Genomic DNA, 17,675 nt, shown 5'->3' on the forward strand with positions numbered 1-17,675 from the left:
CAGAGATGAGGAAGCTACCAAACAGCTGGTTACTGCACACTGTGCCAGCTAGCTATTGTCTCCAAACCACCATATGCCTGCTGGTGATTGCCAGAATATATTGTACCCTCCATTACTCCCATTCACCCTTTTTTCCCACCTACTATGCTTATCCACATCCAATGCACTGGGTCTATGATTGGTAGGAATTCCCTGGCAGAAAAGTTAGGAGCAGTCTCTCCTATCTTTCTGCTGTCTGAGTACCTGAAAAGGAGAGGAGCAGATCCAAAAATTGTCTCCAGAGCATTTGGGGCCACTATGATAGAATACAAGACTAATATATCTTATAGAGATGGTTAGCGCCATTGCAAATTAACTAAGAGGGTTTACAGTATAATTTTATGCTGTGAATATAATTAGAGTCACATAACTCTTCTAATGTTAATTCAGATAATTCAACATGTAATTAAAAAGATATTTCACTCTATACACCACTTATAGATAAGAACATCACTTAAGGTAAATTTAATGGTATGCTGAAAAAAGCTGTGAAGCTCTATTGTAATACAAGCTCCTTTTCTATAAAAAGAAAGGTCAAGCACAACTGCCAAAAGCTCCACAGCTTTGGATAATGGCATTAATAACTATTTACAGGGACCCAGGAGTGCTGATTAAATCCCCAAATACATTTTCATGTATTTATTAATTTTTTTAAAAAGAAGGTCTCCAAGATGTAACATCAGAGGATATACTGCGATATATATGGCTTTGGTGGGGTTTTTTTGTTTGTCTTTGTGGGGGAGGGTGGGGGTGGAATATGACTGCTAGCAAAAGCGATGAACAGTGGTGTTCTTGTGACTGCATGAAAATAAATAAATTAATATATATTATGGAGCACCTTACAGAAAGATGAAAGTGGCTGTGAGTAATCAGGAATGTGTCCCCCTGGAATTGGAGCTGAGCACAATTCAGGTGAAGGATTTCAATGCTGAAAGAGCTTCACTTTATTTTCAAAGGATGAAATGTACCCATTGTTTGGAGCCTCTTCTCTCCATAGAATACCTATAGCACCCCTGCAATCAGGGCCACCCAGTGGATTCAGAGGACCTGGGGCAAAGCAATTTCGGGGGCCCTTTCCATAAAAAAAATTGCAATAGTATACAATACTATATTCACATGGGTGCCCCTGTGGGGCCCAAGGCAAATTGCCCCACTTGCTCCCCCCTCCCCCACGGGTGGCCCTGGGAAAAATACACCTTCCGCATCTCAGCACAAACCCAGTTTTGAGAAAATTTATTTACAAGGTATCGCTGGTTCTCAGCATCAGCTAGTGCTAAAAGGCACTAAGGCTCATTAAAAGGGTGGGACAAATATTTTCTGTCAAAACTTTTTTTGGATCGAAAACTAGGGGTTTTTTAAAAGCAAAAAAAAAAAAATCATGGACAATGTCTGCTTTCCTTCAAAATTTGTTTGTTTGTTTTTTTAATTGAAAAGCTGAAATTAGTCTGCCAAAACCTGAATATGGTTTGGGGTTTCAGAAGTGTGTGAAATATTTGCTGCTTGCTGTGTTTGATTGTTTAAAGAAACAATAAAAAAATTCTGCTTAAAAAAAATCCAAAACTTTTGAACTACCTCCGCTTGACTCAGGTGACCAAACACCTGAGTCATCCAGTCAGAGATTTTTCCAGGTTTCTGACACTCTGCTGGCTTCCTTGACTCATATCTGTCTCCATAACTTTGGGTTCATTTAGCTTAGAACATAAGAACAGCCATACTGGGTCAAACCAAAGGTCCATCCAGCCCAGTATCCTGTCTACCAACAATGGCCAATGCCAAGTGCCCCAGAGGCAGTGAACCTAACAGGTAATGATCAAGTGATCTCTCTCCTGCCATCTATCTCCACACTCTGACAAACAGAGGCTAGGGACACCATTCCTTACCCATCCTGGCTAATAGCATTAAAGGACTTAACCTCCATGAATTTATCTGTTTCCTAGAGACTGGCTCCGTGGGGTCCCTCACAAACTGGAGACAGTTACTGTGGGTTTGTCTTTAGTATATCTTATGTACACACTCCACGAACTGAGCATTTGAGCTTGTTCCAAATCTGGGATGAGCCTATGTTGTGAAAACTGAAATGCTCAAAATAGCACATGCACGTGAATGGACACAGAGTGCTAAAATTAAATTAACCCGGGGGTTCTCAAACTGGGGGGTCGGGACCCCTCGGGGGTCACGAGGTTATCACTGGAGGTCACGAGCTGTCTGCCTCCACCTCAAACCCTGCTTTGCATCCAGCATTTTTAATAGTGGTAAATATATAAAAAAGTGTTTTTAATTTATAAGGGGGTGGTCACACTCAGAGGTTTGCTATGTGAAAGGGGTCACCAGTATAAAAGTTTGAGAACCACTGAATTAACCCCTCTGAAGCCTCAGGGAAGGTAAGGGAGAGGGGATCTCCCTTTGTAGAGTTGGGAAGGAGGAAGGTGGTGTAGGATATTGCTCTTCTCATGTGATCCCTCCCCCCAGTGGCTAATTTTAAATGAAGCTACCCTCCCCTGACATGCATCCGATGAAGTGGGTATTCACCCACGAAAGCTCATGCTCCAATATGTCTGTTAGTCTATAAGGTGCCACAGGACTCTTTGCTGCTTTTACAGATCCAGACTAACACGGCTACCCCTCTGATACTTCCCTCCCCTGACATGAATCTCCCTAAGGCACTGAAATTAAATATAGACTATAATTTTGCATTTGAGAAGTGAAAGGGATGGTAGCTCTAATGGAAAAGCTAACAGCTTCGCTCTTCTGCAAGCCTCAAACTGCTGAATGAGCTTTAGGGTAGGGAAGGCTGTGCCTCCTAAACAGCCTGGCCCTGCCACCTATCCGACCCCCACCCACTTCCTGCTCCTCGACTGCCAACCTTCCTCAGAATCCCCAACCCATCCTGCTCCTTGTTCCCTCACCGTCCCCCAGAGACCCCATATCCAACCACCACTCTGGGAACCCACCCCTGCTCCCTGTACCCTGAGTGCCCCAACCCCTATCACCCCCCGCTCCCCGCGCTGAGTCCTGACAGACCCCTGGAACGCCCACGATCCAACCTCCCCCATTTCCTGTCCCCTGACTGCCCCCCAACCTCTGCCCCCTCCCGTCCCCAGGACTCCCTACCCCTTATCCAACCCCCCCCACCCTGGCCCCTTACCCCTGGCTCCCCCCTCACCCAGTACCTCAGCGCATCCAGGAGCATCTCCGAACAGCGCTGCAGCATGGCTCCGGCAGGGCCTGAGCTCCTCCCCGCTCAGAGCCGTGTGGTAAGGGGGAGGGGCTGTGAGCTCCAGCGAGGCCTGAGCTCCCTGGAGCTCGCAGCCCTGCCCCCTTACCATGCGGCTCTGAGCGGGGAGGAGCTCAGGCCCCGCCGGAGCCATGCTGCAGCTGTTCAGGGATGCTCCTGGATGCGCTGAGGCTCCAGGAGAGGGGCGGAGGTGGGGTCGGGCCGGGAGCCTCAGCCATTCTTGTGGGGGCCCCTGTGGAGCCCGGGGCAAATTGCCCCACTTGCCTCCCCCTCTGGGCAGCCCTGACTGCAATAGGGAAGGCGGAATGGGTGGAACAGTTGTGCTGGGGGAATTCCATACTCCCTGTGTGCTGTTGAAGAGACCTCCATGTTAGTTCCAAATTTGCCAGTTCAGAGAGGGTAGGGTGACCAGACTGCAAGTGTGAAAAATCGGGACGGGGGTGGGGAGTAATAGGCATCTATATAAGACAAAGCCCCAAATATTGGGACTGTCCCTATAAAATCAGGACACCTGGTCACCCTAAGAGAGGGGCACTGGAGTTGGGATGGAGAAGGACCATTGAATCTGTCCTTACACATATCCCATTGCTGGAAAAGGGATATTGAGGGACACCGAACAGCTGCAGACTGAAGATCTGTGCAAGGTTGGGAGTTGGATTTCTTTCCCTCAGTTCTCACATCAGACAGCCTCAGAATGCCTGATTAGTTATTTTTGTTGTGGGATTCAAGAATTTCAATCAATCATTTCACTTTCTCCCTTTCAGTCAGTAGCCCTGATATAAGCAGAGGGTTAAATCACAGCTGGAATGGATATTGCAGAAATAGTAAAACACAACATTTGTCAAAGACATTACCATACCTATTTATGTTTATTTTGAAAGTGAAAGCTATGAGGAGTAAAGGAAGATTTATGTAGTGATAAGGAGCTGTCCCTTTTGAGGAATTTATAATCAAAGAGGCTGTTTCCCTTCAAGAATTATGATGTCTTTGAGGCTTTCCCTCTTTAAAGAATTTTTTAACCATTGTTGGGATAACCTTTGGGAAGGTATTTAAGGTATATAATAGGGTCTGACCTCCTTCACTCTGCTTCTTTGGAAACTCAGTCTTATTGTAACTTATGCTTCGCCTCCACCTCTCTTTTTGTGAGATTTCATTTGTCTGTGTCTCCAAGGGCCAGCAGAATTTTAACTCACTATATTTCCATTGTTCAACTATCTCTGATTACAACTGTGTTTTTTCCCTCTCTATGGTAACAATCTATAAAACAGACATTTCAGATTGCACAGTTCCCCATCCAGTTGAAATAAATGGAATAAAAATAATCCACAACGAACATTTCAGTAAGTACATCTCTTTGATTTAGACATTTCTTGACCTACAACATAGCACTAGAATAGGGAAATCACTGTGTTCGCACAATTGCATTTTTGCTTTAGTAACCAAGTGAGGGGGAAATGGGAGTGGGGTCAAATACAACAAATAAAAAGATTGTAAGAATGTAAAATATAATAAAATACAAACATTTTAGTTATGTTTCTTTGAGGGTGATCTTTAAAGAAAATCTTTTAATCATCCAACTAGTAAGACAATCAAAAACTAATCATGGTGCCGCATTTTCATGAACATTAGAACTAGTGATCTGTTTTTCCTAGTATATAGTATATATCTATATTATATCTATCTGTAAATGTCATAGGGTGCTTTGCTCTTGACCCAAACAATTTTTTACATATCAAAAGCTATGAAGGATACTTATATTAGAATGCCTGCAAAGTTCTTTCTTGGCATTTTTGAAAGGCTAACTGGAACAGATGAATTCATTTGGATTGCTCATTAAAAGTCTGTTCCTACCTCCAGAAGTTAATATCCATCCACCTCAAAATTAGGGAACGCTCACTGCTGGTTCATTTCAAATTCACGGTAACAGGAAGAGCAGATTTTCTCATTTATTTTCCTTCTCTCTGCTGACTGGAAGGACAGCAGGATGAAGCGAGGAGTTGCAAAGAACTCTGGGTATGTCAACATTAAAAATGTATGTCAACCTAAGTTACGTTGACATACAGCTACCACAGTAATTAAATGGATTTTGCACATCCACACTACACTCCTGGTATTGGTGGTGCAAGTCCTCACCAGGAGCACTTGCACCAATTTAACTGGCAGTCGGGGACACTGTGGGCTGTCATCTGAAAGGCAGCAACAGTTGATGTAAGCAATACAATCTGACACTGTGTTGATCTAACTAAGTTGACCCAGCCACTATGCCTCTTGTGGAGGTGGAGTTATTCAGTCAGTGTAGTGGGCAATTACATCAATGGGAGCAACATTTTAGTGTAGATGCTTATAGAGTTAGGTTGAAATAAGCTGCCTTGCATCGACCTAATCTGTAATGTACACCAGGTCTCTATCTTTACAAAGTGTTTTATTAAGCTTTTATTTATAAAGTCTTATTAGCCCCTCCCTCTCTCGTACTCCTCATTACTTTGTCTTGGAAAACAGAAGTGGCAACAGGCTGCAAGATCAAATATTGCCATTTTTACTGAACACTGTTCAGGTACACAGGATTTAAGTTCTTTGCCCTGGTCTACACACAGGTATTGTACCACTATAACTATGTTGGTTAAAGGTGTAATTTTTTAAAAACTCAAATGTACCATTACAACCCCTAGTGTAGATACAGTTTTATAACAGTGTAAAACTGTTTATACTGGTATCATTTATTCCCCTTCCTGACTGATGTAACTGTGTTCACACTAGGGGTAATTGCACTGATTTAAATATATTACTATACTTAGTTAAGCACAGGCTGTGCTCAAGGCCTCTTTCAGGATTAAGATATATCCCAAAGGGGTTACATGTAAAATAGGTATAATACCTTTGTAAAGCATTTCACGCTCTATTGTAACTTTTGCTCTTAACAAAATGAACATAGTATAGAGGACTCATATGGGCATGGTGGTGTTCAAATAAATGTGTTTACTAAATAATCACAACATTCAAGGCTTAGCTACAAGTATATGTCACTGCGCTGGCTGGCTTCTGTCCAGTTCTAGCCACATTACACAGTGAGCACCACTAGAAGGTTCACAGACTAGTTAAAGGAATACTACCCTATTCTTATCAACTAAAAGATCAGTCTTCACGGCTGAGGATGTTAGGGAGATTCCCAAACCTGAGCTGGCTTTTGTAGGTGACAAATCTGAGGAACTGTCACAGATTGAAGTATCACTAGAGGAGGTTTTGGAATTAATTGATAAACTCAACATTAACAAGTCACCGGGACCAGATGGCATTCACCCAAGAGTTCTGAAAGAACTCAAATGTGAAGTTGCGGAACTATTAACTAGGGTTTGTAACCTGTCTTTTAAATCGGCTTCGGTACCCAATGACTGGAAGTTAGCTAATGTAACGCCAATATTTAAAAAGGGCTCTAGGGGTGATCCCGGCAATTACAGACCGGTAAGTCTAACGTTGGTACCGGGCAAATTAGTTGAAACAATAGTAAAGAATAAAATTGTCAGACACATAGAAAAACATAAACTCTTGAGCAATAGTCAACATGGTTTCTGTAAAGGGAAATCGTGTCTTACTAATCTATTAGAGTTCTTTGAAGGGGTCAACAAACATGTGGACAAGGGGGATCTGGTGGACATAGTGTACTTAGATTTCCAGAAAGCCTTTGACAAGGTCCCTCACCAAAGGCTCTTACGTAAATTAAGCTGTCATGGGATAAAAGGAAAGGTCCTTTCATGGATTGAGAACTGGTTAAAGGACAGGGAACAAAGGGTAGGAATTAATGGTAAATTCTCAGAATGGAGAGGGGTAACTAGTGGTGTTCCCCAAGGGTCAGTCCTAGGACCAATCCTATTCAATTTATTCATAAATGATCTGGAGAATGGGGTAAACAGTGAGGTGGCAAAGTTTGCAGATGATACTAAACTACTCAAGATAGTTAAGAACAAAGCAGATTGTGAAGAACTTCAAAAAGATCTCACAAAACTAAGTGATTGGGCAACAAAATGGCAAATAAAATTTAATGTGGATAAATGTAAAGTAATGCACATTGGAAAAAATAACCCCAACTATACATACAACATGATGGGGGCTAATTTAGCTACAACGAGTCAGGAAAAAGATCTTGGAGTTATCGTGGATAGTTCTCTGAAGATGTCCACGCAGTGTGCAGAGGCGGTCAAAAAAGCAAACAGGATGTTAGGAATCATTAAAAATGGGATAGAGAATAAGACTGAGAATATATTATTGCCCTTATATAAATCCATGGTATGCCCACATCTCGAATACTGTGTACAGATGTGGTCTCCTCACCTCAAAAAAGATATTCTAGCACTAGAAAAGGTTCAGAAAAGAGCAACTAAAATGATTAGGGGTTTAGAGAGGGTCCCATATGAGGAAAGATTAAAGAGGCTAGGACTCTTCAGTTTGGAAAAGAGAAGACTAAGGGGGGACATGATAGAGGTATATAAAATCATGAGTGATGTTGAGAAAGTGGATAAGGAAAAGTTATTTACTTATTCCCATAATACAAGAACTAGGGGTCACCAAATGAAAGGCAGCAGGTTTAAAACAAATAAAAGGAAGTTCTTCTTCACGCAGCGCACAGTCAACTTGTGGAACTCCTTCCCTGAGGAGGTTGTGAAGGCTAGGACTATAACAATGTTTAAAAGGGGACTGGATAAATTCATGGTGGCTAAGTCCATAAATGGCTATTCGTCAGAGGATGGAGATGGATGGCAGGAGAGAGATCACTTGATCATTGCCTGTTAGGTTCACTCCCTCAGGGGCACCTGGCATTGGCCACTGTCGGTAGACAGATACTGGGCTAGATGGATCTTTGGTCTGACCCGGTACGGCCTTTCTTATGTTCTTATGTTCTTATGGACAAACAGAATGGCCTGTATTGAGAAAAGCAGTTAACCATGTGTTTAAGTCCCTTCCTATCCATGAAAGCAATTAAGCTTATTTTCCTGAATTAGGGAAATATCAGTATTCTGACATTATGACTGTATTTCTACAGTCTACATAAAAACAAAGTTTTTACATTTTTCTTACAAAACAAATAATCAAATTAAAGAAATTTAAGACCAAAGAAACAAAATGCAGTCCCCCTCCCCCTCACTTCAGACTTTTCCTATACCTGCTTTTCAGCACACGGAAAAGTAACAGAAATTATTCCATTTTCTTACAAAGTAAGAGCTTGATCCTGTCAAAGTACCTAGCATATCACAGAATCGGGCCCTCATTTTTTGTTGCAGTGATCCATAGTAAATAACACTCCAGTTACATGGTCCTAGTACAACCATAATCCAAACTCCCTTGAAGCATGTTCCCAATAATACATTTTCTCCTGGTAACACTGATGAATTAAATTCAAGGCACCAAAATAGAAATTACATTCATCCATCTTCTGGTTTACAGTAATGTAAATCTGCTAACTTCCTCATTTATATTGTGACAAATGTTTCATTAATCTATTACCATCCTGAACTTTTGTTCAGTATGCTACATAACAACACTGGAGTAGATAAACTATGTGCAGTGTATTAGGGGAAGGAACAAATTATATTTTTGACACTTAAGTGATTTCCACATTTCCTTTCTGCATATTGCTGCTGCAAGTTATCACTTAAGCACTAACACTTCCATTAAACTTTGAAATGGACTTTCTGCATGTGTAGAGAACATCAAAGTGAAACAAATAATCTCACTGTGGATGTTGGTTGCATCCGTTGTCTCCAGTCTCATACTTAGACTGTAAATTCTTGAGGGCAGAAGCAGTCCTCTGTTATATGTTTGCACAGTGCCCAGTACAATGGGCATTGGTGTCTTGGCCCTACTGAAACACAAATAAACAAAATAGTAAGAGAAAGAGGTGGCCTTATTCACTGCAAATAAACTATATGACCAATTTAGGCCCATTCTCAGTTCATGAATTGTTTGTTAATTTCATAGATAGTTATATGGATAACAAGACGCTCTAGAATATGCCTTGCAATATAAAAATATTGGAAGGCATATTAAACCTCATGTTTCAGGACTTAATTTTTAACTGTTAGATATCAAGATGAGATCTAATGTGGAGGACAGATTATCCCACAACTGCCTACCATGGGGTTCTTACATCTTCCTCTGAAGCAGTTGGTGCTGGACACAGTCAGAGAGAAGATACTGGGCTAACTGGAGCTTGAATCTGACCAGTGCTGCAATTACTGTATTCATGTAAATATATTTGTCATTAGTAAGATTTTACTGAGTAACTCTGACAAATAATATTCACATTATAGGTTATTTACAAATTGTTCATTTCAACTATTCATTATTGGCTATTCTTTATTTGCAGAGCCCCTTAAGTCATGTAGAAATGTTGCTGATTTCCTGATTGTCTGAAATATTTTAAATAGGAGAATAACAATAAGTGGCAAATAATGAATACCAATTTGTGAATAATGAAAAGTGAACAGTCTTGTTCATGTACATATACCTTTGAACGCATGCCAATTGTGGTATATTATTTGTTCTTAAAACAGACATTTTTCAAATATTCTTACATCACAAAATGCACTCACATGAATGATTACAAACAGCAGGTAAAAGGGTGCTAACAATATGAGCCGTTGTTTGGAAAAGCAAACAAACGTTCATGAACATTGTATTTGCATTCTTTGGCCATCTCCAGAAACAGACATAACTTAAGACTAAAAATGGATAAGGGAAAACACCACTTTCTCAGGAATATGAGACTATATGTAAGCAAGGAAGTTAGAAGGATTTTTAGCGGTGAAAAGTATGTTTCTTTATTTTTCAGGCATGATACTTAAGTGAAAGCCCAGTTATTGTGCTTTAGTTTTGCTAGCTTCAAACTATTCCAAGATTGGCAGTCACTGCCAGTTGGAATCTGCAGTATTTTACCCCTTTCAGGTTTCCACTGTGCATCTTTGATTTGCTAACTGAAATATCTCCTCTCCCCTTTAATTGTTTCTTCTCCTGCTTGTAGGGCTATTTAATGAGTGTAAACAAAATGGGCAAATCTGTCCCTACTATTGGGAAAGTACACATAAGAGCTTGCAAAAAAAAAAAAGTCAACCTCATCACTGGAAAATTGCACATAAAAGCATACAAAACCTCACTGGCAACATTGCAAAAATGAATACAAGTAACTTGAACTCACCATTGCAAAACTTCATGATAGGAAAATTGCATGATTTTGTCTGGGCAAGTTTGAATAGTTACACTCAGTGAGTACTACTTCAGATGGTCTGAAGATCTTTGACTTGTTAAGATTTGGACCAGGATTCTAGCCTCCGAGTCCTGTACCTTAAATTTCAAGCACCATCTAAGTCTCAATGACTTTCAATGGGACTTAGGCATTTTTGAAAGTCTTACATAAAATATTATTTCCCCTCATTGCTTTCTAATATAAAAATCTTTAATAGCCATTCACAATACTGAAAATTTCCCTAAAATGCACAAGCAGAGATATAAAATAGCAAAAATGTTAACAAAAACGGACTCAAATCCTGCAGAGACTTGAAAGGTGCTTAACTTTCAGCACTGTGAATATTCTCATGGAAGTCCTGCTCACAGGATGTAAAGTTAAGCATGTGTGTAAGTCTTTGCAAGTTCTGGGCTTATGTAGTTTCATGAACTGTGACTAATAGTACAGAAACTTAAAAAGTTGGAACAAAGCAAAGCTATAAATATACAACAATCTTCCACTCATGCTGTAGCTCAACTTTTAATTCTGTATGATAAAACTGTCAATCTCAGACTGAAGATATATATTTCTACATTCAAAAAGAAGAAAGAAAACACTAAAAATAATTCTAAGGCACAGAAATGTCATTGTTACAATTTCCTCAAAAATCTTTCCTCTCTTGAATTGGACCTTTGAGTATCTAGGGCTGAGGAGAGACTTTTTTTTGGTTGTTGAAAGCTTTATTCTTAAGAAACACAAATCAGGCCTCTACTTAGGATCATAAAACAAATGCACTTTGCCATTTCATCTCATCTAGCAACAACAGGGGAACCTGAGTTTAAAATTTCCTTTTATAGTTCATGTATGACCTCTGTCAAAAAAGGTTAACATTCTTTTTCTTCACATCATGCCAGGAAAGAAAAAAAATCTGTCTAATCACTGAATAATATTTCCATTATAGCATCTCTCTAGTCATAAAATCCATTCCCAGTTTAAAACACCGTAAAGACAAATGTCACAATACAGGTGTTCCTTGGGAACACATTGGATGGTTGAGCAAAACCTGTCAGCAATAGGTATTGTGAGAGATTTTCAACAGCACAACTGGCAGTTAGATGCATAGTTCCTATTGGCTTTCAGTGCGAATTAGTAGCCTCAATACCATTTGGGTCTTTGAAAATCTCCCCCTCTGAGATTATTTGATTTTGGTGAAGACAATAAGCTGACTAAAAAGGGCTTTGGTTGTTGGAGGAACACATTACTTTTTAATTTCAAGCACCTATTTGAGATCTATTTAAAAAAAACAGAAGAGGCAATTGGTTATTAGAATTCCCTGACGACATACAGGCTGACCCGAAGTCCCTTGACTTCAATGGAAGTCTTCCAAATGACTTCAGTGGGCTTTGGATCAGGTCCATAAATGACAAAGTTCACAAGTAGTATATTTTGAATATTTGTAAACTTCTACCTGTTTTCCATTATTTGAAAGATACATTGTCTGGAATTAATGACTCAATTTGTGTTTCCATAAAAAGAAGCAAAGCTCAGGTTTCTTCCTCCTTCTCAAGTAAAACTGTAAAATATTTTTTCATATTTAAAACTTTAACTTCTACTCCACATAAAGTAAGCTGAATTGAATCTGGTTTCTGCAACCTTCTGCAGACAGTGATAAAGATAATGACCTAATAGAGATGTTACCAGATTGAGGTAATAGCAGCCTTGAAGATCCAGACATTCCCCTCTCTCCAATTGGCCATCATGTACAACAGACTTCTGCTGAGATACTCATGGGTTAAGGAACCTTCCTCATCTGCCAATGTTCTGTTCATTATTGTCTGTCCTTATCTACTTCAGTCAGGAGAAACATTGTGATAAGTTTTCCTTTTGCTGCTCTTTGTACAGATATATTTTCAGCTGGTTCCAGTTCTCACGTGGGTTTTGGAATAGAACAATCAATCCACTGATCTATTGTTTCCTGGAGCTGGAAACAATGGAGACCAGTAGAAACCAGTCAAAACTATAAAGATCAGTAAAAGGAGTCTAATGGAGGGACTTATTGGCTTTCTAATGTCAAATCTTGCTCATTAACACTTTTTTAAAATCCCAGTGCATTGAAATTTCAACTATTCCTGCTGAGGATTGTGACATAAAGGTGGACTCCTCAGGTTTTTTTTTTTTATAATTCAAAACTAGACATTTTGACAATTCCATTTTACCAAAAACATTTGAAAAAGTTTTGGATTTGTTCCTCACTGGAAAAAAATTGAAACCTCAATAATGCTGGGAAACAGAATTTTCATCCTCCAATCAGCTCTTTTAGGAACCAGTATGGAGAGAATGTGAGCAGTGTGTAGGGGGAGAAATGGGGCAAGGAACCAGGAATGAGGTGCATGGAAAGACTTAGGTAGGATGATTATCCTGGGAAGGGTACCAGGACTGGGAGCTGGGGGGGATGGGGAAAAGACAGATTGGATGATGAGCTGGGGAAAATGGTACTGGCTGGGCAAGGAGAGTGGGACTGGATGTGGAGACAGGGAGAGATTGGGAGTAGAGAATAGGATTATGATAACAATCACAGAGGAAGAGATTAGAACCAGCCGAGCAAAGAGACTAGAACTGGGATGAGAAGTCTGAGGGCTTGTATACACCACAGTACTACTTATGTCAATGTACAGTAACTCTTCACTTAAAGTCATCCCAGTTATCGTTGTTTTATTGTTACGTTGCTGATCAATTAGAGAACATGCTCGTTTAAAGTTGTGCAATGCTCCCTTCTAACGTTGTTTGGCAACTGCCTGCTTTGTCCACTGCTTGCAGAAAGCGCAGCCCATTGCAGCTAGCTAGTGGGGGCTTGGAGTCAAGGTGGAGCGGCAGCCCCCCATCAGCTCCCCGTTCCCCTAAGTTCTGTGTGTGGCAGCCACCCAGCAGGCTATCAATTGCCAGCAGTTCAGTTGTCCCTCCCCCCACTGCCATGTGCTGCTCCTGCCCTCTGCTTGGAACTGCCCTCTGCCCTCTGCAGAGCCTCCTGCTTGCTGTGCAAGGGTGGGGGGAGAGAGGCTGTCAGGGTGTCCCCCTCCCCCCTGCTCCCCGCTTGCCTCATTTCCAAAGAGCAGAGGGGACACATGGCAGGACTCAGGATGGAAGGAGCTTGCTCGAAGGAGCTACTGTCTCAACTTGCTGATCTATTTAAAAAGGCAGTGTACTTAGAATGGAGTCAGCATACTTAAAGGGGCAATGCGCATCTCTCTCTCTCACAGTGTATTTCTCTGTCTGCTATGCTGTCTACCTCCCTCCATTCCTTGTAGAGTGTGAGGCTACATTAACAACAATGTTTTAACCCTTGAGGGCTCAGTCATTTGCTAATTCATCATTTAGCAGTAAGGCATTCCCAGGGAAATATCCCACCCTCTTCCACTCTGACTTCACCACCTCAACCAAGCTTCACAATCATCATCGCTGTGTACCAGTATTAAATTGTTTAAAACTTATACTGTGTGTGTGTGTATAGTCTTATCCGGTGAAAAAAAATTCCCTGGAACCTAACTCCATTTACATTAATTCTTATGGGGAAATTGGATTTACTTAACATCATTTTGCTTAAAGTCACATTTTTCAGGAACTTAACTACAACATTAAGCGAGGAATTACTGTAACTTAGGTCACTCAAGGGTGTGAAAACCAATGTAAGTCATATTGACTTACAAGGGCATCTACACTGCACTAGCGCCCGCAGGTGATGCTCTCTTGCCAACATAGCTTCTGCCTCTCATTGAGGTGGAGTAATTATATCAATGGGAGAGCGCTCTCCAGTTGACAGCGCATCTTCACCACACATACTATATCGGCTCAGCTGCATTGATACAGTTGTGCAGATGTAGTACGGTAGCGAAGACAAACCCCTGAGTAGACAATGGGAGTAGGAGGGCAAGGAGCATGGGATTGGAACAATGAGCAGGGGCAGAGAAGAGACAGGACTGAAACAGGACAGAAGGGGATCAAGGTTGTGGAGAACGAGCAGAAGAGTATGTGTCTACAGACTAGAGCACCTTCCTCTAATGTCAGCAATTATCTGTGAAATCCACTGGCAAAGGCATGTCTCATCCCCCTCTACTGTCAAGCCACATAGAGAATGATAACGTACTACTGTTATCAGTTACCCCATTAGCTCAAGTGGCAGAGGTCTGTGCTGTGGATCTAAAGGTTCCAACCTTGCTGCTGAATAATATGTGTTTCAGCAAGATGCTATGTGACATATAACAAGTGACAAAGCAATACATGACTGATAGATGAGAACTACATGTTTGATATGTACCATTTGCATGGAGAACCACCTTAAGGTCTCAAGCCTAACTCTAAGGGATGTTCCAGTTTAAGGGGTATTATCTAACCCATGGTGTTGCCTAAGTGTGGGTGGGTAATGTAGTTCAGAGCCCACACAGCTCATCAATACCACTTCAGTTGATTTCCTGCAAGATTATGCTAGCACTAGGATTCTTTCCCTCTCCCACCCCAGTTTGGTGCTTAAGAAAACCTAGGAAATTACTCACAAACTACATTAATAATGTTCTTTAAATGTTGCAAGCTCAAGCACTCAAAAATTGGGAAATGCCAGAATTGCATGGGCAACTTTAATTCTGGCATTTCCTAATTTTTGAGTGCTTGACTTTGCAACCTTAAAAACAACCTTTTTAACATAGGTCTGTGGGTGTAATAATGCATTGACTGTCTTGTCATTGATGCCAATAGCCAAACTCCAATAGAAGCAGGATGCAACCCTTCTGCTTGTATTAAGATTTTGTTTGTTTGTTTGTTTTGTGGGCAGGGTGAAATCTGTTCCTTTTGTCATAGCTATCCTATACTGGAACATAGTTCAGGGTTAACAGTTTTAAGAGTGGCTCATAATTTTGTGCACATATCTGCCATATAATTACAATCTGCATTCTGTTTAAAGTTTAATTTTAAAAAAATAATTGCCATTTATTAAAATCTCCCATATTACGTTATTGCTGGTCATGCAGAAAATTACTTTGCTGCAGGAAACAAAACCATCCAATATAATCACTGCTCTCCTACAGAAGGGGAAATAATTGAATTAATCACAATGCAAAATCTTGGAAATAAAGTGCTTTGTTTGCTAAACTGAGCTGTGCCTGTCACTTAGTGATGACACAGAGTAAAGCTTTAGTGACCTGTTCACCAGGCTGACAAAAACTACTAAACAAGCTGCTTGGAGCATGCAGGTTACCTGCTGGTTGATTCTTTCAGCTCAAGTCAGAATGTGTCCAATGGACATACAAAGTCCAAATCTTAAACTCACAAAATTCAATCCAATAGAAGTCCCAAAAATTTCCAAGCAAAGGAGCTAGTAGAGCTATTGAAAAATAAGGTATTGTGATCTCTCAACATATATTGTGATATATATGTTTATGTGTTTTTTCAGAATGGGTTTAGGCTGTGGGCATGGACAAAGGCAAGTAACACTAGTCAATTTTTTTTTCATTTTTGTTTTTTTAAATGTATTACACAAATTTATTCAAGAGCTAGAAAGAGGAGCGTGTGCTTAAAGTACTTGCTCAAAGTACTGGAGCAGCAAAAACAACAGCCTCAGCCAGTGAGTACTGCTCCTCCTCCCCCCACCCCCGCCCGGCCCACCCTAGCACCAGGGAGTAGGGAAAAGCCTACCCAATTTATCAAGAGATTGACTGTGTTGAGGAGTTCCTGTCTAACTTTAAGAGACCATGTGGGATCCACAAGATTTCAGAGGATAAGTGGATGCCCATCCTTTTGACCAGATTAACTGGGAAGGCAAGACAAGTTTTTAATGATATGGAAGAGAGTGATGATAAATTGTATACAAAATTAAAGAAAATGAATTAAAAAGGTTTAATATTACCGCCAGAATCCTAGCAACTGAAGTTTAGAAATCTTTAAATGATTGACAATATCACTCATTATGAATATGTGCATAACGTGTAATTTTATGAAAAAATGGATAATGGGGCAGGATGTGAAGGTAACTATGGAAAAGTGTTTGATCTGATGGTGCAAGAACAATTGTTGTGGATGGTCATTGATGAGGTAAAAGTTGCCATCTGTGACAAAAAACCTTCTACAGTTGTGGAGGTAGCAGAGATTGCTGATGAATATATTGACTCAAGGGCTCACAGGAGGCACAAACCCCAGGAGAAGTGTAATCCCCCTGTTCCCCAGGTTAGAGAGAGGAAAAATACGGGAATAAACCTAATCACAACTCTGTCGAAAACCTCACAGGAGCCCAGATTTTAAAACCACTTATCCTGAGGGAAAACAGGTAATTTGCCATCACTGTGGGGCTCCTGGCCATATAAAACTAAATTACCTCAAATTTAGGGTGTTGTGATACTAACCATGAAGCTGGTATCATAGTTAATACCTTAGCAAAATGTTTTCAGCATAGAAAACTTTTTCTCTGGAAACTTTTTCAGAGCAGAAACATTCTGTTAACTTTTTTATGGTACTATAGCATCTGTAGCTTCCACTAGAGGGAGACTTTCTCCTGGTGAGTTTATAATCTCTGTAAGTGAGGACATTTTTCTGCTGTGTGTAACCTTCACAGATCTCTTTTCCTTTGGAGATAGCTGCTAAATGCTTCAAGAACAAACTATGGGCAAATCCAGCAAAGCTTGTAAGTTTTGCCAGCCTTTTGGTTCCACTTCAAGAACTCTTTACTGAAAATACTCTAGCACCAGATACTAGAGTGATGATTAATCTAAAAATACCACAATGAACAAACACCTAAGCACCAGCTAAGTGTATGAAGCCTAATCCATTGACTTCAGTGAAGTTAGGTTGGTTTACACTAGTTGAGCATCTGCCTTGAGGTTTTAGGATGAACCTAAATGAGCCAAACAGCATAAATCCAAATTGCAAATATCCTGTTCAGCAAGAGTGGAGAGGAGAGTGCAGAGTTTGTACTTTATGTGTATCCCAACTTCCTCCCTTTCTCTCAGTCTTTTCAATGTTTTTGTCATTATCATTCCATTGTGGATGAAGGAGAGGAAGGCAAGTGTGCTGGATAATGTAGATAAAGGAGCATCTATAGATACACTACCATTTTTTCTAGCATGTGACATAGCACATTTCCACTGAATTGCTTTTTTAGATGTACTTTGTTGGTTTTAAACTGCTTAATGAAAGGGCTTGATCACT

The sequence above is a fragment of the Mauremys mutica genome, chromosome 2 (genome assembly GCF_020497125.1).
Source record: "Mauremys mutica isolate MM-2020 ecotype Southern chromosome 2, ASM2049712v1, whole genome shotgun sequence".
NCBI classification, from domain to species: domain Eukaryota; kingdom Metazoa; phylum Chordata; order Testudines; family Geoemydidae; genus Mauremys; species Mauremys mutica.